The sequence below is a fragment of the Bos javanicus genome, chromosome 22 (assembly GCF_032452875.1).
Source record: "Bos javanicus breed banteng chromosome 22, ARS-OSU_banteng_1.0, whole genome shotgun sequence".
Taxonomy (NCBI): domain Eukaryota; kingdom Metazoa; phylum Chordata; class Mammalia; order Artiodactyla; family Bovidae; genus Bos; species Bos javanicus.
Window position 1 is genome coordinate 41,656,419 of NC_083889.1, and position 26,328 is coordinate 41,682,746.

Here is a 26,328-nt window from a genome sequence, read left to right on the forward strand (position 1 = left end):
CTGACAACCCTGTTAATAAATCTCTGCAGGGATTATGGACCCCAAATAAAGAGCCTCTTCTCTACGTTGTTTTTCTGTTTTAAAACTGTCTGTTTCATCTGGTCTTGTGTAAATGTGTTTATATTATAAGCAGCTGAAGTAGATCAGGTACAAATTAAAAATGCAATTAGTGAACAAATATTGGTAGCAATTGCATTATATAAAATTGTATCAAGCACTTAATGAGCATGGTTTTTAGCTACAAAACATTGGTTGTGGTATTAGGTTTTCATTTGGAGATGTAAGTCTGTTTTAGTTTAAAATAAATGTGCATTTCCTGGTCTTTCTCCCTGCCACACTCTTTAATATTCTAATGCCTTAGAGACCCAGTATCAAACACACACCCCCTCACACCCTCAGGGATTGCTCACATCGATGCTGCCTCGGGCCTCGGCATTATAGAAAGCCACTGCCTTCTCCACGTCAGTGGCTTGTCAGCTCTTCACCCACTTGCCTGAAGGGATACAGCGTGGTGGGAGCAGAAGCTGACTTGTTAAAATTTTATTTAATTGGAGGATAATCACTTTACAATATTGTGATGGTTTTTGCCATGCATCAGTATGAATTGATATTTTATTTTTAATCTTCTCCACCGCTGTTCACCTTCTCATTTCTCCCTTTCTTCCCTTGTCTCCCCACCGTAGGACCAAGCTAGTTTACCTAAGAACACAGGCCTTTGGGCATGACTACAGACGTCTTTCTATTCCTCTTCTGCAAGCTCTGTCCTCTTCAAATAGTGTCACCACTTTCTAGTCTGAGTTGTTTTTGTTTTTTTTTTCCCCTTTCTGGCTTTCTTATGTAACAGGCACTTTCAGGGCCAGGCGGGAACACTGCAGGCTCTTCCTGAGGCTTGCTCAGTTGTAGGATTCTGTCTTACAGTGTGTTTTCTGGACTGTTTAAGAGAATTGAAACTTCATAGCTGAGTTTCTGGAATGCTTTGCTTTGTCAGCTTTTGCTTCTGTCTTGCCTTGGGGCCTAACATCGCCTGTCTTCCATGTGAATCAACTTGCCTTGTAAGTCTTTTCAGAAAGATATTCCCCTTAACTTGTTACACAAACTATTGCCAGAGAGCCTATGGGCTTCTGAAAGAACTCACAGTAATATCTCTCTTTAAGGATGTTTGGCTACACACCAAACAAATCACCTTCAGTTTTCCCAGCAGCCAGCTGTGGGAAGTGGAAATGGGAGGGAGGCCAAAGAGCACAGGATGAGTAACTTGGAGGCGAGGGACTAAACATAGGCCTAAGATTTCACCACCTGGAGAAGGGAATGGCAAACCACTTCCATGTTCTTGCCTTGAGAACCGCATGAACAGTATGAGAAAGCAAAAAGATATGACACCAGAAGGTGAGCCCGTGGCTAGGGAGGTGTCCAGAATGCTACTGGGAAAAAGCAGAGCTACAGAGGGTGACATGGTTTGGATGGCATCATGGACTCAATGGACATGAGTTTGAGCAAGCTCCAGGAGATAGTGATGGACAGGGAGGCCTGGCGTGCTGCAGTCCACGGGGTTGCAAAGAGTCAGACACGACTGAGTGAACAGCAACACAGATTTTGCCAAGGGCATCACCTCCTATAGTAAGAGAGAGAGACCCGGTGTCGTTCTCTTTAGAGACAAAGGGGAAAGGAAACGTTCCTTTCAGGAAACCTGATCATGGGGTTGCTTAATCTGGTTCTTTGATACCCACTCTCCTCCCTTTTCAAAATGCATCGACACACCAAATGTTCATACAGTGTTAAGAGGTTCATGGAACTTTCTGAGGTTGGTTAATAAATAGGGCTGTCCTGCAAGACATGGACATACCTAGACTTCACGACAGTATCTGAAATCCAGATATCCTTGTCCTCTCCAGGCTTTCCTGAGTATTCCCTCATCAGCAGGTCAGTGTCAGGCAGAGCCAGTCTGAAGACCCTGGTGCTGCTCACTCTGCACGACCGCACACTTCACAGCACGCAGGGAGGCAGGGACGGCAGGGCTCAGCTCCGAAATGGATGATTACTGCCACCATTACTGAGACCTGATAGACAACATAGGTTCTCTTATTATCCCTCCTTGCAGGTGATGACAAGACTCAGTGATGCTAAGCGCTATTGCAGGGTAATGGCTAGTAAGCGGTGGAGCTCAGATCTGCACGCAGACAGCCCCACCTCCAAGGGCTTTCCCTTCATCTCTTACTGTTCACCTTGGGTAGAAGACCCTGTGGCTCCAGTCAGCACTGCCACCCTCCCGCAGCTCTCCTATATCTTCCAAGTTGTGTCTTAAGCCTCTTCTCCTGGTCTGCTGGCCTCCCTGGTTCCTCCGTGAGGACATCCCTCCCCTGCTGGACTTTGTTACCATTACTGTGAATCCCAGCCACTCGGGTACCTGCCTCCCTGGTCACGCTGCAGCCAGGCCACAGGAGATGCCCCAGCTAGGAAACGGGACTGTGACAGGCAACCACCCTCTGCGTAGTGTCTGGTGTGGGAAAACCTAGCAAGCCCTCAGTAAGTAACCAACCCTGTTCTACAGCGTCCTTATGCAGAGGCCCGGATTAATCCTCAGCCTGACCACCACACGACCACAGAGACAAACATTCCCAAACCAGAAACTGTGTCCTCTGCCTCTTAAAACCACCACAGTGCCAACATGGGCCTAGTTGTGCAGAAGACTTTTCCTGATCTTTCCATATACCCCTGAGGGATGCCTTGGTGTTTTGGCCACTCTGAATCCTTGGCTGAGCAGAAGAGTGGCTGCGAGTTGGCAGTTGCTTAAGCAATAGTACAAAGCAGATGCTGCCTTCAGCACTCAGAGGAAGAGCCAGCAGCAGCCTAGGGGTTGTGGATGAAGCCGTGGTGGCCTCACCGTCCACATGACAGATCCCTGGTGAGGTCAGCAATCCTCTGGCTCCCGAATTCAGCATGTGCCCTCTGCTTAGGTGAATTTATGCATCACCTCCCCGCACAGGGCTGAGTTCCTGGGAAGGTGTTCTGCGACGGCTTTTAGTCTTTGTTCTAAATCACATTAGATGGCAGTGGATCTGCATTTTTTTCTAACTTTGCATTCCTTCCTGAAGTGAAGTGAAAGTCACTCAGTCATGTCTGAGACTGTTTGCGACCCCATGGACTATACGGTCCATGGAACTCTCCAGGCCAGAATACTGGAGTGGGTAGCCTTTCCCTTCTCCAGGGAATCTTCCCAGCCCAGGGATCAAACCCAGGTCTCCCGCATTGCAGGCAGATTCTTTACCAGCTGAGCCACCAGTGAAGCCCTTCCTGGAACACAGTTTCACAGTTTTTTTTCTTTTTAAATTTCCCTCTAGGTATTTAATTCTTGGGTTGGCTGCCTCTCCACACCATTGTATATTATCACTTCCTGTCCCCACTCCCACCCCGGGATGGAATTTAGTGGGGTGTGTTGTTTGTAAAATCTGCAAGCATCGCCCCTGACTGTTAGCAAGTCACAGTGGAGCGGGTCTCCACACCCTGTTGTGTCAGCAGAGATCTTCTGTAATTCATCAAACCCTCCTCTGTGCACACCATTATTTTGTAGATAATTGGCTGCCTCTCATTTACTCAGAACAGAGCACTGCAATTGCAAAGCAACTGAGTCAGCCCAAAACGGCATGATTAGTAGCTACAGATGCACTGTCAAAGCAAAATCTGGACACTAGAATTTTTGAAAAATCACCATAATTTCAACCACACATATCGTATCATATACTCATGGACAGTCGAGGTGGACAAGAAAGGACAGGTTTACTTACTGAGTACATGTTCTGATCACTCAATTGTACCTTTTGAAATCGACCCCATCCACTTAGAAAAAATCTCAGCCTCCTCTACGAGGGTGTCCTCTCAGCTCTCCAGCCTCCCATGAAAAAGACCCAAGGAGCAGGTCAGACTACTCCTATTTCCTTGTGGAGGAGGAAGAGTAACTTCAGCTCCTTGGCCAATTCAGTGCTAAACCTACGAGGTAAGGCCCATGTTGGGGCATCATCAATACCAGCAAAAGTCGTTGCCATCACTCTTTCAGCCCATCCCCAAATTGATACTTGAAGAGAGTAAGAGATGCCGCCTTGCCCTACTGATACTTTAGTATGATGTTCTAAATCTCTTTAGATAAAGGATCCATCACCTTAAGTAAAGCAAGAAAAGATAGTTTAGTTTGCTTTTTCTTTCTCTGCTGTGCATCTTTCTACTGAATTATGCTGACTCTCCCTTCCTTCTGTGTAGAGAATGTTTACAGAACCAGATTTCAGTAGCAAGGATTTTAAAATTCAGTTATTTGGATTAGCTAAATATAAATCAAGTCCCTATGGTCTAAACTGGGAGTAATAAACCATAGAATCATAGAGACTTTAGAAATAGTAAAATCTACTATCCCATTAAAGAACACTGAGCACCAGAAATTGATGCTTTCAAACTGTGGTGCTAGAGAAGACTCTTGAGTCCCTTGGACTGCAAAGAGATCAAACCAGTAAGTCCTAAAGGAAATCAGTCCTGAATATTCACTGGAAGGACTGATGCTGAAGCTGAAGATCCAATACTTCGGCCACCTGATGCACAGAGCTGACTCAACATAAAAGATCCTGATGCCAGGAAAGAGTGAGGGTAAGAGGAGAAGGGGGAAACAGAGGATGAGATGGTTGGATGGCACCACTGATTCAATGGACATGAGTTTGAGCAAGTTCCAGGAGATGGTGAAGGACAGGGAAGCCTGGCGTGCTGCAGTCCATTGGGTCACAAAGAGCTGGACATGACTGAGTGACCGAGCAACAACATCCCATTAAATAATTTTATCATAACTCCAAGGAAAAACCATTTAATTATGCTTTAACCCTCCCTTTTAGAAACAGTTTTTGAAATAAGTCCACCTCATAGTTCCAAAATGGGTTTTTAGTTCAGTTTCATTATTTTTAAAATGTTTTACCAAGATCTAGCTTTCTATAAAATATACCCAATAGTTCAGGCAGAAGCTTTCCAGGCCTCTAAGGGCTAAAGAATCTACAGAACTGTTCATCTGAGGTTTAATTTAACTGTTCATAGAAATGACTCCTGTCCATAGTCAATTTTAACCCTTCTGAATCTTGGAACTACACGATCCATCAGCACAGAGTCCTTTTCAGAACACTGCAGTCCAAATGCCAAAAGGAACTTGTTCAAGTTTCAAGCTTTACTTGTATCTTGTGAGATGATAAAGTCTATCATCACCATCATCCTTATCCTCATCTCATTTCCAGAAATGGATGATTTATCACATGTCAATCTGCATAGTCCCATAAGGCCAAAACCTTCTACAAATATCTACCGACTCCCAAGACTCTTCTTTGTCTACTTGCTTCTCTCTTTCCTACTTTTCGCATTTTGTCTTTGTCTCTGCTGTAAAGGAAGGTGGGGGAGCACAGAAGACCCTCCAAGAGGTCATGGGGGGTTAATATGAAGAAAAGCTATGAAAATTCACCTGAATCATCTTTGACTCATCATTTAATAATAGCTAATATTTACACAATTCACTCCATCCTATGCCTAAAATGTGCCTCAGCCACCTCTTCTATAGGAAGTGCTCCATTATTCTGACATTCCACCGGCACTAACTAAGTTATGTGGGCTCGCAAAATCATGTAGGCTCACAACCAATTAATTCAGGATATGCTAGCAAAAGCAGCTCTAAATTGTGCTCCTTCTGGATTTATTTCTTCTCTGAGGATCCAAAAGACACTGCAGTATGTTCTACTATCTCCAGTTTATAATGAGTGGTGAGCCATGAAAACTGCAAGGACCCATCGGCTATGCCAATGCGTAGATGCGTTATGTTGCCTCTGATTTCTATTACACTTTAGAGATAATAAATTATGGAAATGTTTGAGTGGTAAGAAATTAGTTCAAGAAGTAATTAAAGAATAAGACCTGTAGGGCAGGCTGTTTTGAGAACACCAGGAAAGAAGTGTGACTTCCATTTCTATTACTAAACAGACCAGACCCAGACACTGAATTAATGGGATTCTGATGTGCTAGTCCCATTCGATTCCTGGAAGAAGCAAAGAAAAAACCACCTCTGGAAGAAAATAATACCATCCAAAATCTTAAATTATTTCTATAAATATTTTCAAATGAAATGTCCAATACCAGTATACATACGCACACACAACTTATGAGGAGGCAATTTAATATAAACAAGGTTAGAATCACCAGGCAGCCATTAAAATAAATCTGTTTACTTTCTTTTGGAATGAAAAGGACTAGATTATGCCCCCCTCAAAAAAAAATCCGCAGAAAGCTAGAATCTATTAAAAATACAGAGATGATGTGAAAAAGAACCAAATAGAAATTCTGTAACTGAAAAATACAGTAACTCGGTGAATGAATTTAGCAGCCTGAGTTTGGCAGGCAAGAAGAGATTTAGTGAACTTACAGATGAGCCATGAAAATACAGCATCTGGTCCCATCATTTCATCTCAAATAGGGGAAAAAGTGGAAAAACGGTGACAGATTTCATTTTCTTGGACTCTAAAATCACTGCAAATGATGACTGCGGCCATGAAATTAAAAGATGCTTCCTCCTTAGAAGAAAAGCTATGACAAACCTAGACAGCATATTAAAAAGCAGAGACATCACTTTGCCAACAAAGGTCCATACAGTCAAAACTATGGTTTTTCCAGTGGTCATGTATGGGTGTAAGAGTTGGACCATAAGGAAGGCCAAGCATCAAAGAATTGATGCTTTCTTCTACCTGTGGTGTTGGAGAAGACTCTTGAGAGTCACTTGAACAGCAAGGAGACCAAACCATGTAATCCTAAAGGAAATCAACCCTGAATATTCATTGGAAGGTGCTGAAGCTCCAATATTTGGCCACCTGATGTGAAGAGCTGACTTGTTGGAAAAGGCCCTGATGCTGGGAAAGATTGAGGGTAGGAGGAGAAGGGGATGACAGGGGATGAGATAGTTGGATGGCATCAGCAACTCAGTGATCATGAGTTTGGGCATGCTTCAGGAGATGGTGAAGGACAGAGAAGCCTGGCATGCTGCAGCCCATGGGGTTGCACAGAGTCAGACACAACTTAGCAACTGGACAACAACAAAATGAAAATATCCCTAAAGAACCATGAAGAGATGAAAGGAGAGTGGCAAAAATATGAGAGGTCAGAAGTATAGAATATACTGAGAAAGTCTAATGGATATGCACAATTCCAAAATAGAATTCTAGTGGAAGGTATACTTAAATAGATAGTAGCTGAGAATTTTTCAAGTCACCAATCCAAAAATTCAAGAACACTCCAAACCCAGAGTGGGGGTGTAGAATGCACACCTAGGCACATCATGATACAACTGCAGAAAATCAAATAGTAGTTTGTTAGATTTAATAGTAAGAAGGAAAAAAAAAAAAAGCTTACTTTCCAAGGAGCAATAATTAGACAAAGGCAACAGCTTTTGTCTAGTGGTAAAGAACCTGCCTGCCAATGCAGAAGATGTAAGAGACGGGGGTTTGATCTCTGGATCAGGAAGATCCCTTGGAGGCAGGCGTGGCAACCCACTCCATATTCCTGCTTGGAAAGTATACTTAAATATGTAAGTATGTCCCCTCTGGGTTGTCACGGAGCGCCGAGCAGAACTCCCTGTGCTGCACGGCAGCTCCCCACCAGCTGCTTGACACACAGAAGCACATATATGTCAGTGCTACTGCCCCAGTCCGCCCCCCACTCCCCTTCCCCCTGCTGTGTCCATATGTCTGCTCTCTACTTCTGTCTCTATTTTTGCCTTACAAATAGTCATCTGTACCCTTTTTAAAATATTCCGTATGTATGTGTTAACGTACATATCTGTTTTTCTGACTGACTTTTCTCTGATTTTCTGGTCACTACAAATGACCCAGTTTCATTCCTTTTAGTGGCCAAGTACTATTCTATTGTATATATGCACCACATCTTCTTTATCCAGTCCACTGTTGATGGACATTTAGGTTGCTTTCATGTCCTGGCTATTGTAAATAGAGCTGCAACGAACACTGTGGTGCATGTATCTCTTTGAATTATAGTTTCCTCAGAGTATATGCCCAGTAGTGGGATTGCTGGGTCATATGGTACTTCTACTTTTAGTTTTTTAAGGCACATCCATAGTGTTCCCCATAGTAGCTGCATCAATTTACATTCCCACTGCCAGTGCAGGAGGGTTCTCTTTTTCCCATATCTAGAGGGGATAATTTACTTTTTGATTATGACTCTTATGCATTTATTGGGAAAAAAGCTAAAAGTTATGCTAAATGCTAAACATCTTCCTGGTTATTGCACTCATTAAAAAGGAGAAGAGCATATAATGAATAATCTTAGGCCAATAAACTTGAAGGTTGGATTTAAATTCATATTTCTATTTTACCCAAAGTGACACAAAGTGAAAAATAAAATATGAATAGTTTGATAACTATTACAGAACTCAATAGTCAGAAAAGACCCTAATGCTGGGAAAGACTGAAAGCAGGAGAAGGGGACGACAGAGGATGAGATGGTTGGATGGCATCACTGACTCAAGGGGCAGGAGTTTGAGCAAGCTCTGGGAGTTGGTGATGGACAGGGAAGCCTGGCATGCTGCAGTCCATGGGGTCGCAAAGAGTCAGACACGACTGAGCGACTGAACTGGAAGAACCCAAACCTGAACTAAAACCCATCTCACAAAGACAGCGTTACGCCCAGACAACTGTGCTGGTGAATTCTACCACACAATGAAGACAGAAGAATCTGAGTAAGATTTTCAGTGAGACTCTTATGACTGCTGGAACAAATTCTGGCAGAGAAAAGGGAAAAAAAAAAAGAAAATCTCTCCCAATTCTCAATTTGTTATATGAGTTGCCTTACACATGAACCTGACAAGAACATAACAGAAAGCAATTGTAGGCTAATTGCATGTGGAAACATGGATGTCAATCTAATGGCTTAGATTAACCTCAGAAACCAAATACCAAACAGATACCTTATGGGTAGATAGACAGGCCTACAGATAAACTGCATGTGTGTGCACAGTCTATGAAAAGGATGAGACATTATGACCAATGCAACGTGTTTCATGTCTTATGCCTTTCACCAGGCTAATAAAGAATAAACGATACAAGCATCTCAGTAGATGCTGGGAAAGAAAAGACAGAAGCCAACCTCAAACTTAATAAATATAAAAGTTCTAGAAAAACTTGATCTAGGAAGGGATTTATAGTTAAGGATGAAATGTTGAACACTATTCATCTGAGATTACAAATGGGATAAAAATATTCGCCATTAGCTCTGCTGTTTCACAGACTACACAAGGTCTCAGCTAGTGCAGTAAAGCAAGAGCCATAAGTAAAAACTTAGAAGGATTAAAAAGGAAAGAATAAAACTGCTGTTGCTCATAGACAAAATGATACATGCAGAACATTCCAAAGAATGTACTGAGAGATGATTAAAATTAACCAGAAAGCTTAGCCAGGCCTCTGACTATTAAGTTCTGAATTTCTCAGCTACTGTTGTAGCTCAGCCTGCCATAACAAAATGCCGTAGACTGGGTAGCTTAAATGAAAGATAATTATTCCTCACAGTGCTAGAGGCTGGAAGTCTAAGATAAGGGTGCCAATCCATCTGGGTTCTGGCAAGAGCCCTCCTCCTGGTCTGCAGCCGGCCACCTGCTGACTGTGTCCTCATGTGAGGAAGAGAAGTACACAAAGCCCATCATGGGGCCTCTACCTCATCCACACCCCATCACCTCCTAAAGGCCCTGTGTCCTATTACATTGGGAGTTAGAGCTTCAACCTGTGAATTTTGGAAGGACACAATCCATAACAGCCACACAGAAAACGAAAAAGATTAAAGTTGGCTTAGATTAACCTCAGAAACCAAATACCAAAAAATAAGAAAATTTATGGAAGTTTCTAGGTAGAAAACCGTAAAATGTTACTAAGAACCATTACTGAGGAATTAAATAAATGGAGATAAGAGTGACTCAATTTTATAAAGACTCAAGTCTTCTCAGATTTACCTATAAATTCAGTGCTACTCACATCAAAATTCCTGTAATTTTTGTTGGTGGTAATGGGTTTCTTTTTTTTTTTCTTTTTTTGTAAAGATTTAAAAGTTAATTCTAAAATGCTTATGGAAATGTAGCCTGAGACTATTAAAAAAAAAAAAGACAGAAGCACAGGAGGGCTTACTCTAAAGGATACTGACTTGTTATAGGGCTACAAAAGCTAAGACAGCATGATGTTGGAAAAAGGATAGACAGACTGATGTAACAAGACAGAAAGCCCAGAAACAGATCCAGGCATATGTGAATGCTTGATATAAGATAAAACGACACCCAAGAACTATGGGGAAAGGAAAATCTTTCCAATAAATCATTCTGGAAAAATTGGATATCCATGTAGAAAACCCATCAACTATATCCCACCTCACACCATTTACAAAAGTCAATTCCAGGTGGATTATAGTTCAAAGTCTGAAGTGCAGCTTTAGAAGGGAATATAAGAAAATATTGTCATGGTCATGCTATAGGAAAGACTTTTTAAATATGATACAAAAGCATTATTATAAAAAAGATGGATAAACTAGACTACATTCAAATTAATTTTGTTTATGAAAACCACCATTAAGAGAGAGTAAGAATGAAAAATGCAAGATACAGAGTGGGAGAAGGTGTTTGCCACATTATGAACAATGAAGGGCCAGTATCCATAAGACAGTATTATTTAAGAAAAAGAAAAAAATGTATAAGCCACTTAGAGAAAGTCAACAGCCCAGTAGAAACTACAAAACCATTTGAATATGCACTTTGTAGAAAATTGGTTTTGGACTGGCCAATAATCTTTAGTCATCAGGGAAACATAGTTTAAACACAATGAAATACCACTGTATACCCACAATAGCCAAAATGTTAAATGACTGACAATATCAAGTGTCTGCAAGAATGTAGAACAGAAACACAAAAGAAGACATACTGCATGACTGTGTTCAAATCAAGTTCACAAACAGGCAAAACTCAATTATAGTGTTTAGAGATACATTCATTTAGGGAGTAAAATTACAAAGGAAAGCTAAGACTCCATCACCATAAAAATCAGCCCAGTGGTTATCTTTGTGGAGGAGGCAAGAAGGAGCCTGTGATTCAGAAGAGGAGTGTGGGCTGGGAGGGTAGAAGGGCTGGCAGTGTTCTATTCCTTGTCACAGTGGTGGCAAAACACGTTTGCTTTATATTAATTCTATAAGCTATATATATATATATATAAGTATATATAGTGTGTATATGTGTGTGTGTGTGTGTGTATAAACACTTTTCTGCATATGTTATATTTCACAGTTATCGTTAGTCGTTAAGTCATGTCCAACTCTTTGGGACCCCATGGACTACAGCCCACCAGGCTCCTCTGTCCATGGGATTCTCCAGACAAGGATACTGGAGTGGATTGCCATTCCCTTCTCCAGGGATCTTCCCAACTCAGGGATTGAACCCGAGTCTCCTGCATTGCAGGTGGATTCTTTACCATCTGAGTCACCAGGGAAGCCCATATTTCAACGGTAAAAAAAGGGCTATATATAAATCAGATACATGAAAAATTTTGAGTTAAGGAGAAAAGGCAGGAAGAGATTGACTCTAATGTATGGTCTAACTGCTGGCTGGATATTCAGCTATTCCAGAATAAGTTTAAACAGAAAAGAACAGTTGTCGCATATAATCTTCACAGACACTTTGCTCCTGAAACAGAGCAGGGTTATATGCTCCACCCCGCCCCCCTCAACCCCATATCCTCAGCCTGCCTTTTGTCTGTGAAGAAAACTTTAGCCAAAGAATAAGTTTAATCAGAGAAATGAGAAAATACCGAAACAAAGGAAAACCGTCAAACAGGTCAAAACAATAATAGTTTAGTCTGTAAACAGTCAGGAGCCTTTAGTTCCTCCAGTGCTATAGATAAAATTCTGTGAGCTGTCTTACAGATATTGGAAGAAGTTAACTACACGATGACCGGACTGTAGCCATGACATAAGCTGCCACAGTTCCAAGAACTGGCCTCAAGGAAATGGAAACAAACTGACCCTGGAACTGAAGATTAACGGTACTTAAGACAATCGAGATGACACTGATCAGACCACCCATGACCAACGTCAACACGACTGCCAGAGCTAACTGTGCTGTTTCTGCATGTAGCCCCCTCCCTCTGTCTATAAAAGCTGTTGTCCACTGCTCGTCATTGAGGGTTGCAGGGGGCGGGGAGTCAGCCTTTGGATAGGAGCCCGCCCCCAGGTTGCCAGCCTCCAAAATAAAGCAAACTTTCCTTTCCACCAGCCTGGCCTCTTTATTGGCTTTTGAGCAGCGAGCAGCCAGACCCTGCATTCAGTTACATTACTGCATCTGAGTCCATTCTCCTCTCGGCCACCCTCCCAGACTTGAAGGGACCACACTGGCCTAGAAGATCATCATTTCAGGAGCTGAGCAGGAAAAACCAACACTGACGCTGCTTCATTTTTCATGATCCTTGATGATACCACTTATGGCGATCTCATTATGGGCAAGTTATATGAAGCACTTCACAGGTTTTATCTCAGTGAAATCCCACAGCCATCCTCTAGTATCGTCCCAGTGTTCAGATGTAGAAACTGAAGCTTAAGATTGCTCTGGGACTTTTCCCAGGACTCCCAGATTATACATGGAGAGTTAGGGCCACCCAGACTGTCTGACTCTGGAGCCCACACTTACCTTTACACTAAAATTGGTGGTTCAGGAAACCACCTGGAACCTACTTGTCCTGGAACTTCAGGAAAAGTACCAGTATTCAGTGATTTCTGTGGGGCTTTGTGTAGGTTACTTTATCCACTTATCACAACCACCCTGCCAAAGAGACAGTGCTGCCCTGGTCCCCTTGGGACAACAATTATGGACTGAATATTTGCCTGGAAGATACAACTGCATTTGATGAAGAGGAGTGGATCACCGTTACTCAGCCCTGGACCATAATGCATAACATGCTATATTCTTGGGATCAGTGAGGACTCCCAAGGGCTCCATTCAAGACCTTTCAGTTTCGAGTTTTCTTTAGAGATAGGGGGTTTTCACCAAGGGTCTGTAATTAGCCCTTGGATTTCAAAACATTTAGAAAACTGTTGAGAGGGTCAAGCAGAAAATAGGACAGGTGTAGCAGACATGGGACTTGGTAACTGCCAGTCTCATCCAGAAAGCACAGTTGTAGGTGTTGTGTCGACCAGTTAGCCAAGGCAGCTTCTCCGTCATGTGGTGTGTGGACTCAGGGGTGATATGGACTAGACTTCAGGCTTCTGGCAGTCATCTTGCTCCTCATTTGGAAAAGCAATGCAGGAGAAGCCTCCAGAGGAAAGGGAGACAAAAGATAAACCGAGGAGAAGAATTCTCACAGCAACTGAGAATGCATGTGACTGCACTCTGAGCAAGTCGGCAGTGCAGTGTCAACCCTACCTGGGTCAAATCCATTTCCCTCCCTTATCCCATTGTGATGTAGTTGACTTGGTGTCAATCCTGTCTCACCTCCCATGCCCACAGACAATTACATGCCCTCCGAGAGCCACCCCCATGGTGTAGGATTAGCCAATCAATTTTAATGCATCTTTAAGAGATTTTTCCAAGTGTGCAAGTCAGTGCATAAGATGATAGATCACGTAATAATTAAAGCATTAAAAGAGCCCAATTGAGGATTCTCTTTCCGCCAGCAGATATCTTTAGGTCAAGAAGGGCTATAAAAACCGGCAGATCATTTTCATTCCTTTAAGACAGGCAAAAAAATGACTTAGAATGTAATTAGATGTTCTTAGCAAATTTCCTCTGCTAGCGCTCCATACCATATTCCAGTGAGGCTCCAAAAAAAGTAGTACAGAACTGTGGACATTCTGAGCTGCAAGCTGATGGGGTGGTACTGTTTTGGAGAAATGAAAGCCCATGATATTACAAGAGTCATTTTTTTAATTAGAAATGATAAGCCAGAGTCACGGAGAGCTATGGGAAAGGGGAGCATTCTACCAGGCAGAATGCCAGTCTGGCCGCTCAGGGCTCCTCTCAGAACTCTGCCCCCTCTCTTATCTCTCTGTGACTCCTGCAAATTCCAGAGTTATCAATTTGAACAAGGAATATGTGCAATGAAGTGCATCAGCATTTATCTGTGACACCCCTATCAAGAACTTGCTTTATTACTCTCTTTTTAAGGGTCTCTTATCTATTGGGGCAGTTCATTGGGTTTTTTTTTTTCCTTTAAGTTTGAAGATATTGTTTATGGTTAATTTTTATTTCTTTAATCTTTCAAAAGAATGATACTTAATGGAAATGAAAAGTAGTGTAAGAGTTTAACAGAAAATTATTTTCAGTAAAGCCTAGGAACTCCTGTCATTATGGATGAGGTTTCATGATACTGCAGTTAAAAATATACCTTCTTTATACAGACTATTTTAACTGTTGACTGTGACTCTTAAAATGCACGTCTATACCCTCAATCAGGGTTCCCATGGTGGCCCAGTGATAAAGAATCCACCTGCCCATGTAGCCTGAGCCAGGAAGATCCCCTGGAGAAGGAAATGGCAACTCACTCCAGTATTCTTGCCTGGGAAATCCCATGGACAGCGGAGCTTGGCAGATGGTGGTCCATGGGGACACAAAAGAATCAGACATGACTTAGCAACTAAAATTACAGCAACATACCCTCAAACTCACCCAAGGTCATAAAAAAAGAACAAACATATTAAAATAGTAAATCTGTTAAGATTGCAATCCTTTTAATGGGCCATCAGGTCATGTTCCTTCCCCATACTTTGTAAAGCCAGCCAGCCAGGCCTAATCACAGTGGGTCGTATAGGCCATAGCCAGTGACTTAGGATAAAATCCAGCCTCATGGGCCCAACTCTCCCCCATACTCTTGCTTCCAGCTTTCCTGCTTCCTTGCTCTTACGAGGTTCTATCACAGAAGCTCCCACCTCAGGGCCCTGGCATTTTTTGGCCCCCATGCCTGGAATTCTTTTCTTTCCTTCTTCCATTCAGTATTCAACTCAAACATCCACCCACTCAGAAAGGCCTTCCTCAAGTGCCCAATCTCAAGCAGAGCCCCATTTCCTCTTTAAACTTGCCTCATTTTTCTTCACAGTGCTCAGCGTCACCTGTCATCATATTATAGACTCATTGGTTTGTCTGTATCTTCCACTAGCAAGCAAGTGTCTGAGGACAGGGCCATTGTCTTTGGCACTTAGAACAGCCCCTCGCGTCTCATGGGTGCTCAGAAACACTGAGTGAATGCATGAGCGACTATAGTTCTGTAGCGTCTAGACCTTTCTCTGGACCAGGTACTATGCTAAGTGCGTCACCTGTATCGTCTTCAGTCCTTAGAACAATTCTGTGACATAGATGCTGTTTTCCTGTTTTGTAGATGATGGAACTGAGGCCCAGATAGGCAATTTGATAAAGATAACACATCTAATAAGTCAGAGGCCCAACTTGAGTTAGCACAGCTGCTTAAATACTAAATCAACTCTGTAGACATTCCCAGGGCTCCCCTTGCCCCCTGACCAGCTTCCCTGTGTTTCCAGAGCCTGGGCCCTGGGCTGCTGTCTCAGAGCCATGCTAACCAACAGGATGAGAATGTGAGCTACACATGTCCTTTGACATTTTCCAAAAGCCAGATTAAGGACTGCTGCTGCTGCTGCTGCTGCTAAGTTGCTTCAGTCGTGTCCAACTCTGTGCGACCCCATAGACGGCAGCCCACCAGGCTCCTCCATCCACAGGATTCTCCAGGCAAGAATACTGTAGTGGGGTGCCATTTCCTTCTCTGAGATTAAGGACAAATTAGTGTTAATACATTTACCCCATATATCCAAATATTCTCATTTCACTATCTTAATAATATAAAAAATCATAATATAAAAATTACATAAGCATAAAAAAAAATGTGGTGTTTTATGTTCTTTGTTTAGAGTCAGTCTTTGAAGGCCAGTAGATATCTGTTTCCCCAGCCTCCATTCAGACAAGCCACGTCTGTCAGGGCTTGCTACCCACGTGTGCCTGCTGGCTGCCACCACGTTGGACACTGCAGTGTTGAGAAGGGGCTGATCTCTGCAGTTAGGCGGGTCTGGGTCCAGTCCCTCTTACTGTGTGACCTCGTTCCAGCTGTAAACTGGGGCTCTGATATCCACCCCACGGGACTTATGGGAAGATTAAAGGAGTTTTCCACACGTAGGCCTGCACACCCCTGAGCACAGCAGCTGGCCAACTGACACCCTGGATGGATGGGTTTCCCTCCCACCTAGGAAAGAGCAGCCTTGGGGCCCCTCACCTCACTCCAGTTGAGCCTCCTGAGCCTCTGTCCCCACTGTCTGCCAGGGTGGGGAGGTCTGCAGTGGGAGGGACAGAGTGGGGGAGACAGGCCCCAGGCTGAGGCCTCGTCCCCTGGACCATCCCGCTGAGCTCTGGAGTAGAGCTGAGCCTTCTAGCCCTCGTGTAAGGGGCCCTGCATATGCCCTCCCACCCTCAGGGGGTCTTGTCCTGGACTAAATGGCCCTTAAATCCCCAAAGTGAGCGATCACAGGCGATCAAAGGCAGCTCTATCAGGCGCAGAAAGCTTCCATCTCTCTACTGAGAAAAATCAGAGACTACATTTTTGGGCTGGAAGGGACTTTAAAGAACATATAATTCAACCTGTTGTTTTACAAAGGAAGAGACCGTGGCCTGGAGATCGGCTCTCAGCTGCCCGGGTGCACACAGTGATGCACAGGATTACAAGCCGACCCTCTGTACTTACAGTCCGTCTGAACATACACAGCGGTGGAGCCACACAGATGCGCCCGTGCGGGCGGCCGGCGCCCTGTCTGGGCCGCGTCATCTTTGTCGTTTCATCGTCTGCATTCTGCTCTGAGCACTAGATCCTCAGGAGGCGCGGGGTAGTGGGCAACGGCCTCTGTTCCCTACACCCTGCAGTGGTGTCTTCGTCAAGGGGTTTGAACCCTTGCTCTTTGGGTGCCATACACAGCTTGCAAGCAATGCAGTTCTTTGTGAGTAACAGGTAAACCATAACCTATTTGACCATCAGTTTCTCAGCAATACAACATTAAACACATCATCTCTGTTTTTGGTGAGAGGCTCTGCTTCAGGTTATAGACTTTTATCCATTCGCCTAAGGATTTTTTTTTTCTTTTTCTGGATTGTAATCTCAGCTCACACACAAGGCAAAGGCAACAGAGTTCTGTCAACCTCAGTACCTTTTAAAGGGTGGAAAGGAAAAAAAATAATAATAACCCCATTAGTCTGTTAAATGTGCTGAACCCCGACAGAGTCTCACTGTGACAATTCTTGAGTGTTTGTCTGTAATCCCTCAGCAAATACACCTTTTATTCAACTATGGAGTCGTAGACACTCCAGACGCAAGTGCCACTAATTAAATAACACACTCAGCAAACCCTCAGAGCCATTCATTACCCAAGGTGTCCTGCTCCATGCTCGGCTGGAAAATTCTCTTCTAACGGGAGCGCACAACTAGAGTGGAGGAGAGTGCTGAAGGAAGGTGACCCTCAAAAGCACGATAAGAAGCAGTCCCTGCCAGACAGAGTAAATGAAACAGCACGCAGGCCTCCTAGCCTCGCCTCTGCCCCTCAGAGGGTTTCAAGGGAGGGAATGTGTTTCACATTGTAGGGACTTTCTTTCTCAAAATTAGTTTCTTTCATGAAAGATGGAAGTAAATATAAAGTAATCCTTTTTCATTTCGACTTGAGTCTTGGGGAAAGGTAATATCAAGCTGCAGATTTAGAGACAAATAAAGAAGCCGGTTCTTCATAAACTCTGTCTGGATGAGAAAGCCTTTTAGGGAGAGCCTTTTCAAGGCACAGATACAAGGAGGTGATGTCAATGGACCAAAGAAGGGAGAGAAAAGCCTTACTACCTTCAAGCGGGACATGAGAACCTGCCCAGAGAGCAGCAAGCGTTGCCTAGGGCTGGGTTCACCAAGCCTGGAAGTGGGTGTAGTCACGTTTGCCAGGACAGGATGGGATCAAAGTGGTGACCAGCCGTGCGGGGCTGCACAGTCACTCACAGCCACGAGCGCTGGCATCGTGTTTCTTGCATATTCACTGTCCTTGGCGTTTGACTTATCCCTTCAGAGAGCAAAGTGACAATGCTGAGCCTGTGGCCACTCAGCCTGGGGATGGGCCTGGCCTCGCTGCAGGGCAGAGAGGTCTGCGCCTCCCCTCCTGAGGGGGCTGGCCACATGGTGCCCGGGCTGCTTTCTGTACCCGCTTCGAGATGACAAACACACAGGACTGGGAAACAGACCTCCCCGCACCTTGTTTAAAGGGAAGTTAATTAACACCCTCTAGTAGTTGGAAGCTGTTATTAATCCGCAGAGGGACAATTTTGAGTGAGAAAACGTGCTGGAATCACCCTGCTCTCTCGAGTCCGTCCCCACATCTCTGGGTTTCCGGCGCCTGCACTTGGGTGGTGTAACCCCTTCCTGCCTCCAGGCAGAAGGACAATTGCATCACCTCGGTTACTAATCAGAGCTGCTCTCTGATCCTTGTCCCTTCTCCCCCAGCTTCTTTACCTACACGCTGTAAGAGATTGCCACCAGCGGCTCTTGTGGTCCAATTTCTCAGACCAAGTTTATTAAGAAAAAATCTGAGAAGCAGGGGTCGGGGTGCCTTCTCTTAGAAAGTTGCTCACCTTGTTTTCAGTGTGAGTGGGATGACTGTCCATGCCTGTCTGCCCCGTACACAGGCCTGCTACAAACCAAGAGCTACTTTTATAACAGAGAACTGTCACAGAGGAATTTTATGTTAGTGTCTCATGGCTTTGTTTTGTGCGTGAGTGTAGTTATTTTGTTGTTGTTGTTTTTTATTGCAAGATATTTGCTTTACAATATTGTGCTGGTTTCTGCCATACATCAACATGAATCCGCCACAGGTATATATGTCCCCTGCCTCTTAAACCTCCCTCCCATTTCCCACCCCATCCCACCCCTCTAGGGAGTCACAGAGCTCCGGGTTGAGCTCCCTGTGTCACAGAGCAGCATTCCCACTGGCGATCTGTGTTACACAGGATAAAGAATGCTTCCACGCTGCTCTCTCCACTCGTCCCAGCCTTTCCTCCCCCACTGTGTCTGCAAGTCTGTCCTCTATGTCTGTCTCTCCACTGCTGCCCTGCAATTAGGCTCATCAGGACTATTTTTCTAGATTCCACACACATGTGTTAATATACAATATTTGTCTTTGTTTTAAAACCATTTCTGCATCAGCTTTGGGAAGGAAGGAAAATGAGTTCGTTCATTCACTCTTTGAGGCAAGAGGCATTACTTTTGATGGACAATACTTGCCCTGCACATGTGGCTCTGCTAAGAAAGCAGAGGACAGACAACCAGAGTAGAGGCTGAGTATTTGCCACGGAAGCCTCCTGAAACCTGTCGCCAGTACCTACATGGCTTTGGGGCTTTCAGAGCATTCTATTGGGAGCACACTTTGGAACTGGCCTGAAGGCTTCATGCCCAGTAATTCCCCGCCAGAGAACTAGGCCACACTCTAGACGGTTAGATCAGAGTCTCTGAGGGTGGAGGGGAGGCCTGGCTGTGTTTAGACCTCCCCAGGGCATTCCCACAGAGCAGCACAGGATAGAAACAGTATCCTAAAGAAAGATGACAGCAGATTGCATGTTTATGGTCCCAAGTGTTCCCTTCACACTCTACCCAGTTAGAACGAAATTAAAAGGCTCTTGCTCCTTGGAAGAAAAGCTATGACAAACTTACACCACATATTATTGTAAAGTAATTAGCCTCTAATTTAAAAAAAAAAACAAAAAAAAAACCAGAGACATCATCTTGCCTAAAAAGGTCCATAGAGTCAAAGCCAAAATGGCAACCCACTCCAGTATTCTTGCCTGGAGAATCCCATGGACAAAGGAGCCTGGCAGGCAACAGTCCATGGGGTCACAAGAGTAGGACATGACTTAGCAACTAAACCTAAATCACCACGGTTTTTCCAGTAGTCATGTATGGATGTAAGGGTTGGACCATAAAGAAGGCTGAGTGCCGAAGAATTGATGGTTTCAAACTGTGGTGCTGGAGAAGACTCTTGAGAGTCCCGTGGATAGCACAGAGATCAAACTGGTCAATCCTAAAGGAGATCAACCCTGAATATTCATTGGAAGGACTGAAGCTGAAGGTTCAATACTTTGGCCACCTGATGTGAAGAGCCAACTCACTGGAAAAGACCCTGATGCTGGGAAAGACTGAAGGCAGGAGAAGGGGACGACAGAGGACGAGATGGTTGGATGGCATCACTGACTCAATGCACATGAGTTTGAGCAAACTCCAGGAGATGGTGAAGGACAGGGAGGCCTGCCTTGCTGCAGTTCATGGGGTCACAAAGAGTAGGACACAACTCAGTGACTGAACAGCGAACAAAGACAACCAGTTAGGTCACCTGGGGGCAGCTCCCATCCAGGTTCCTCTTTAGAAAGAGAGATAGTGATCTGTTCTCTTAGTTTCAAAGCAGAAGGCCCGTCTCCCTTGGCCCTCTAGGATGCAGGAGGGATGGGGTCAAGAGGGAGGAGCCTCCTTTACTGACACAGTAAGACGAGGTTGACTTGCACACACACACACAAAGGTTGGATCTGTTTAAAACAAAGGATTCTGCCCCCTTTTTTTGGGGAGGGGGGAGAGACTTTATGGAGCCTGGTGACTCCCACATATTAAGGGGAAGTCAGGAGTGATTCATTCAGACCCCAGCTGGGATCCCTTGACCCCCTGCACTCACCCAATCACGACAACAAACTGCAGATGGATTCTAGAGACTCTCCTGAAGCTTTCAGGGAGAGATGGGTGAAGAGCCCACAGCAGGTCTTAACTCAAAACCTAACTGAGGGCTTCCCTGGTGGCTCGGTGGTGAAGAATCCGCCTGCCAACGCAGGAGACTTGGCTTCGATCCCTTATCTGGGAAGATCTCACACACCATATAGCAACTAAGCCCATGCACCACAGCTACTGAGCCTGTGTTCTAAAGCCTGTGCTTCACAGCAAGAGAAGCCACAGCAACGAGAAGCCCACACACCACAAGTAAAGAAAAACCCTTGCAGCAACGAAGACCCAGCAAAGCCAAAAATAAATAAATAAATTATATATATATAAACTTATTTAAATTTTCTCCATCAGACTAGTTTACTTCCCTTCCTAATTCAAAGGTCCCCTCCCCAAAGATCTCTTCTACCAGCCAGGGCCACGGGGCCTCCCTTCTGCTGTCACTCCCTGCTTTGCAAAACCAAGCCCTGCTCTGACCTTGGTGATGTCACCGCTTCCTCCTCCTCGTGGGGGAGGGGATATTCTCAGCTCATCTGCCCTGTGCTTCTTAGGAAGGCAGAAATATTTGAAAGGCACATGTTCAGCGGGGAGATCAGTCAAACTTCAGACATTCTGGGCTCCTGTTCTCGGAACTCCAGAAGCCCCCGTTTTCTGGACTGCTCACCCAGCACCTGATGACCTCCTGTCTTGCCTGCCCCCCGGGTGAGGTGGTTCCCCAAAGGAGCCGGGAGCACTCTGAGGATCTCATTATTCACATCTGCACCCTCCTGAGAACCTCCCTCACGCTTCAGTATACACCTTTGTTGATATGCCCATATAAACACGGAAAACACCACCGTCTAAAGGTGAGATCAAAAGGGAAGTGGAGACACACAGGGTGCTGATGTGTGAGGTCCGACCAGAGGATGGCGCGGGGCGAGTACGTCGCCCGCACGCATCCTCTTCGACAATGAGGCTGCTTCTCCCTGTGTATCTGAGCGCTGACTTCCACTTGCTTTGGCGTTTCCTGGGTCCCTGCTGCCTGGTGGCCCTGACCGGCAGCTCCATCCAGAGCATGCACAGCGGTGAGGACGACCGAGGCTCACAGCGGCGGGCCCATCCGACGTGCCAGCACGGCGCTGAGCCCCTGTGTGTGTTCCCCCTCATTCCTCCCCATCACCCCACCACGCACGTGTCATGCCTTCTGGAGACACACAGCCAGGAAATGACACGCCCCACGTCTCAAAGTTCAGCCTGTTCACTCGCTGTCTCTGGCATGAGAAGTGGACCCTGTGCCCCACGAGCTTCCAGACGAGTAGGAGACAAGGAGCTGCTGAAGACAGAGCCTCAGCGGCCAGGCGGACTGTGTGAGTGCCACGTTTGTGAACAGGATACGTGCAGGAGGCGTCGGAAGTGCACGGACAGGAAGCCTGCTCGGGAAGGGACACGGGCATCCAGGGAGGGGCAGCAGTCCCAGGGCTGGCGCTGGGAAGGGCGGGCGAAGGAAATAACCCGGGGCCCCGCTGTTCCAGAGACCAAAAATAAAACCGAGGGAAACTTCTAGGACATAAATTTTCCCTGGACAGGCGAGGCGGAGGAAGAGAAAGGGTACATCCATTTCCAGGCCTGCACAGGTGCCTCTGACTCTAAGTCAGTAATTGTTCAAAGACCAGGGTGATGATGAATGACTGGGAGATGACCCATGTGTCCCGGCGAGATGGGCGGTGCTGGGAACCACTGGGGAGGATCCAAGTGTCAGACGACAGGGAGACAGGCCCCCTTCTGCGGGGTCAGGAAGAGTGCAATACCCGTCTCACTCACAGACATCGGGACCTGAGGAGGCGGTGAGTGTACCCTGAGCTAAAACATGAAGGCTGAAGCGGAAGTGACTGTGCTGCTGTGTTCTGGATCCCAGAAGGGAGCCGATGTAATTCCAAAGGAAGGCCCTGCCTGCCCTTTGCTTTCTGCCTCTCTCACAAACTTGCAGAAAATGTATAGCGCTGGACCCACTAACAACTCACTCCATGAGGCTGAAGTGGGTGCTGGTGTGTCATTTCCGGTGGGTTGAATGGGCCTGTATTGAGCATATCCTTGAAGTACACGCTGGAGTTGGCCGGCAGCAGGGCTTTGCACGTAGGCCTCCCACGTGTTGTACTCAAAGCCATAAATAGCAAACAGGAAATGAAAAGCTATGTAAATCTTCACTCAGGTCTCTGGAAAACCCCAAGGGGAAGTCTCTTTGCATTTCTGAAAAATGTTTCTCAAAATCTCTTCATCTATCACATCTGTGGTAGCTGCCCCAACATGTCCTAAGAGCCCCTTTCTTTCAGCTTCCCTCAAACTATGGAATCTAGGCTGTAGAATTCTCCTCTTTCTTCCCTTCTTACTTAAATTTCTGTTTCCTGGAATGGTCTGCCCTTTCCAATTCCTTCAAGCAAGCAGTCCCAGCTAGTCTGACTCCTGACCACACCCATGTTGATTTCAGTCGCTCAGTCGTGTCTGACTCTTTGCGACCCCATGAATCACAGCACGCCAGGCCTCCCGGTCCATCACCAACTCCCAGAGTTCCCTCAAACTCATGTCCATTGAGTCGGTGATGCCATCCAACCATCTCATCCTCTGTCGTCCCCTTATCCTCCTGCCCTCAATCTTTCCCAGCATCAGGGTCTTTTCAAATGAGTCAGCTCTTCGCATCAGGTGGCCAAAGTATTGGAGTTTCAGCTTCAACATCAGTCCTTCCATGTAATAACCATGTAACTAATCGCAGTAACTAAGGCCCAGAAGCCGAGGCTCCAACAAGTTCTCCTCCAGGGTGAAGAGGGTGTCAGAGCTGTGAAATGCATTTCTGTGACCTAGGAATAAGATGAGAGGGCTTCCTCCAACTTTCCTTCTTTATAAGTATTACTCATTTGCATGAGGCCCAGCCTAAATCCTTCAGGTAGCTCGCCTTGCAGCAAAGCTGATTCCACACACTACAGACGTACGAGCTCAAGAATTCCCCAGTCCGGGGGCAGGTGCCTTGGACTCATATGGAAAACTTGTTAACAAGCACAGATTCTTGGCCTTCTCTCCACACCTGCTAATTCAGAATGTGGACAGACTGGGGAAATCCGTGTTTTTAACAAGCTTCCTGGGTACTGTGATAAAGGCTCTGCTTGGGAGTCTCTTCTGACCTAATTCAAGGTCTGAATTTAGTTCATTTGCTATGTAAGATGTGTGTCCAGAAAACAAATTAAGAGACTGTGCAGCTGACCCCTGGGGCCTGGGCTGTGGACAGAAAGCATAGAGCAGGGATCCAGGGAGCATGGCATTAGCAGGGCTGGAGTCCGCCCACACCCCGTCATATACCTGCATCTATGTGGCTTCAAGTAGCATGTTAATGGCCATCTGAGAGATCGGCAGTGAGCAAACTTACCTTGTGTTTATTGCCATGATTTTAAAAATGCTATTTGTTCTCACTAAATGTCTGGTTTTATGTCCTGTCATTTCCAGGCACGGAAGGAACAGGAACAAATCCCCAGGCATAAGGAAACGGGCCTCATGCTTCAGGGCCCTGTGGCCTTGGAAATGCAGCTAAGCAAACTTTATTACATCCTACAATTCGACAGCCTTTTGCAAAGCATTTTATTATGCTTGTGGAAGCCAACGGGGTTATGTTTCAATCACCGTGACTGACAGGCTGCCTTCAAGATCACAGCACCCACTTGCCCTTCCATACTTGCTCAGATACGTACTTAGAATAGAACTTTTCTAACTTGTCCCTTGGCCTGGATGGGAAATAAAAATGCTAGTTAAAATATTTATCTTGCGTGTTGGCTAACTGAAAAATCTGACGTTTGGGGACCTCACAAATGAGCATATTGATCGCTCAGACCCACCGTGCTTCCTGTAAACCAAAGGTCTGCTAAGGCTGAGAGAAGATTTAGAGAGTTTCTGCAGAGGTAAGTAAGATAATAGGAGGAGGAATGTACACCCTTCCCTTGGTTATATTCTCTTCTCACTTTGGGTGCCGAGAGACAGAGCTGACAGAGCCTAAGGAGGCAAAATCAGCTTCAGGACACTGATCAATATGGTATGTGCAGATCGGACTCCTTGGTCTGGGCACTGGAGTGGCGGGAACACGAGGAAAAGAATGGGAAGGTTCTCAGTGTTGGTGTAGGAAGCACGCCCCTTGCCCATGACAGTCAGTTTCTTCAAGGAAGGACGACAGAAGCAGGCCCTTTCTTTCCTCTGGCAGATTAATAAAACGGGATTAGAGTTTATAGAGGAAAATAAAACATACCAGTAGCATTCTACAAGGAACCAAAGGCAGGATTTTTCTTCTTCACAAAAAGCCTCCTTGAGAATCTCTTGGCTTACGGACTGCTCTGACCGTGACGCCATCCCCAATGTGGTGTGAGTGTTTCCTGTGACTGCTGTGACAAATTCACCCCAAACTAGGCAGCTTAGAACAGCAGAAGTGTGCCCCGTCCCAGTTGTGGAGGCCAGACGTCCACAGTCCTGCCTGGCTGGGCTCCCCCGGAGGCTCTGGGAGTCTCTCTGCAGAGGTTCCGCTGGCAGCCTCGGAGTTCCTTGGCCTCCCCCTCGTCTCACCTCTCTCTCACACCCGCTGCTGTTCTCTGTGTGTCTCCCCGTGTGCCTCTCTTATAAGGACACTTGACATTGGACTCAGAGCCCACTCGGATAATCCAGAATGGTGCCCTTAAGATCTTAACAGCCTTACCTTCATTACATCTGCAAAGCCTCCTTTTCAAAATCAGGTGATATTTACAGATTCCAGGAGTGTGGCATGGACATAGCTTTTAGGCGTCTACCATTCAACCCACTGCTTTGACTGTTTCTGACAGTGTAAGCCAGCAGACTGAGCATGACGGAAACGCATCTTGTTTCCAGTCTCCTTGAACGTCCTCGCCAAAGCCTGAATTATTCATCATTGGCAGTGACTTCTTGAGATCTGGAAGCCTTTGGTTCCCAAGCCTAGCTGAAAGTAGAAAGCCCTGCGGTCTGAACAGGATGTGTTCAGAAGATAAAATGCCAGCGAGGGCAGATGGCCAATGCTGGTCATCTCCCCCTGCTCTAGGCTTGCTACTTTGTGGTCCAAAGCAGAACCCTAAAAAATACCAATTAATTTTATCCCTAGCAGGTCAAACATGGATTCCACCTCAGTTTCAATAGCAAATGTCCCCAGAAGCCCTGGTCCCTGCCTTCCAGGTTAATTCCACATTTTACTCGCTGGCTTTTGGTCAAAGACATGAATAGACACTTAGTCACTGATGCAACAGATAGTTGAGTTGTACTGGAAGCCTACCTGCAGTTTTCCTTTCCATGTTGCAGTTAAAACCCTACAAGAGCCTTGTTTCTGCCTGTGCTCCCATGCATCTTCTCAGTTCGTGTCTTCCTGCAACCCTGCTGTGGTTGGGAGGCCGTGGAGGCTGAGGGTGAGAAGGGAAGCCCTGAAGGCCCCCGAGCCCATGCTTAGCTGGGAAGCACGATGACCCAACAGGGACTGTTCAGGGTGACTTTATAAGAGATGTTTCAAGAA

At 45.5% G+C, this 26,328-nt stretch overlaps 1 protein-coding gene across 3 annotated transcripts in view; it reads left to right on the plus strand.

Annotated features, from left to right (window-relative positions):
- FHIT (fragile histidine triad diadenosine triphosphatase) overlaps positions 1-24,587 on the plus strand; it is a 1,529,906-nt gene extending 1,505,319 nt beyond the window's left edge. For 2 of the 3 annotated variants that reach the window (XM_061396522.1, XM_061396521.1), the window contains exon 10: positions 24,278-24,587. The gene's annotated coding sequence lies outside the window, so the exon portion shown is untranslated. The remainder of the gene's footprint in view (positions 1-24,277) is intronic. The other variant, XM_061396520.1, reaches the window with a different exon arrangement.
- The last annotated feature ends 1,741 nt before the right edge of the window (positions 24,588-26,328 follow it).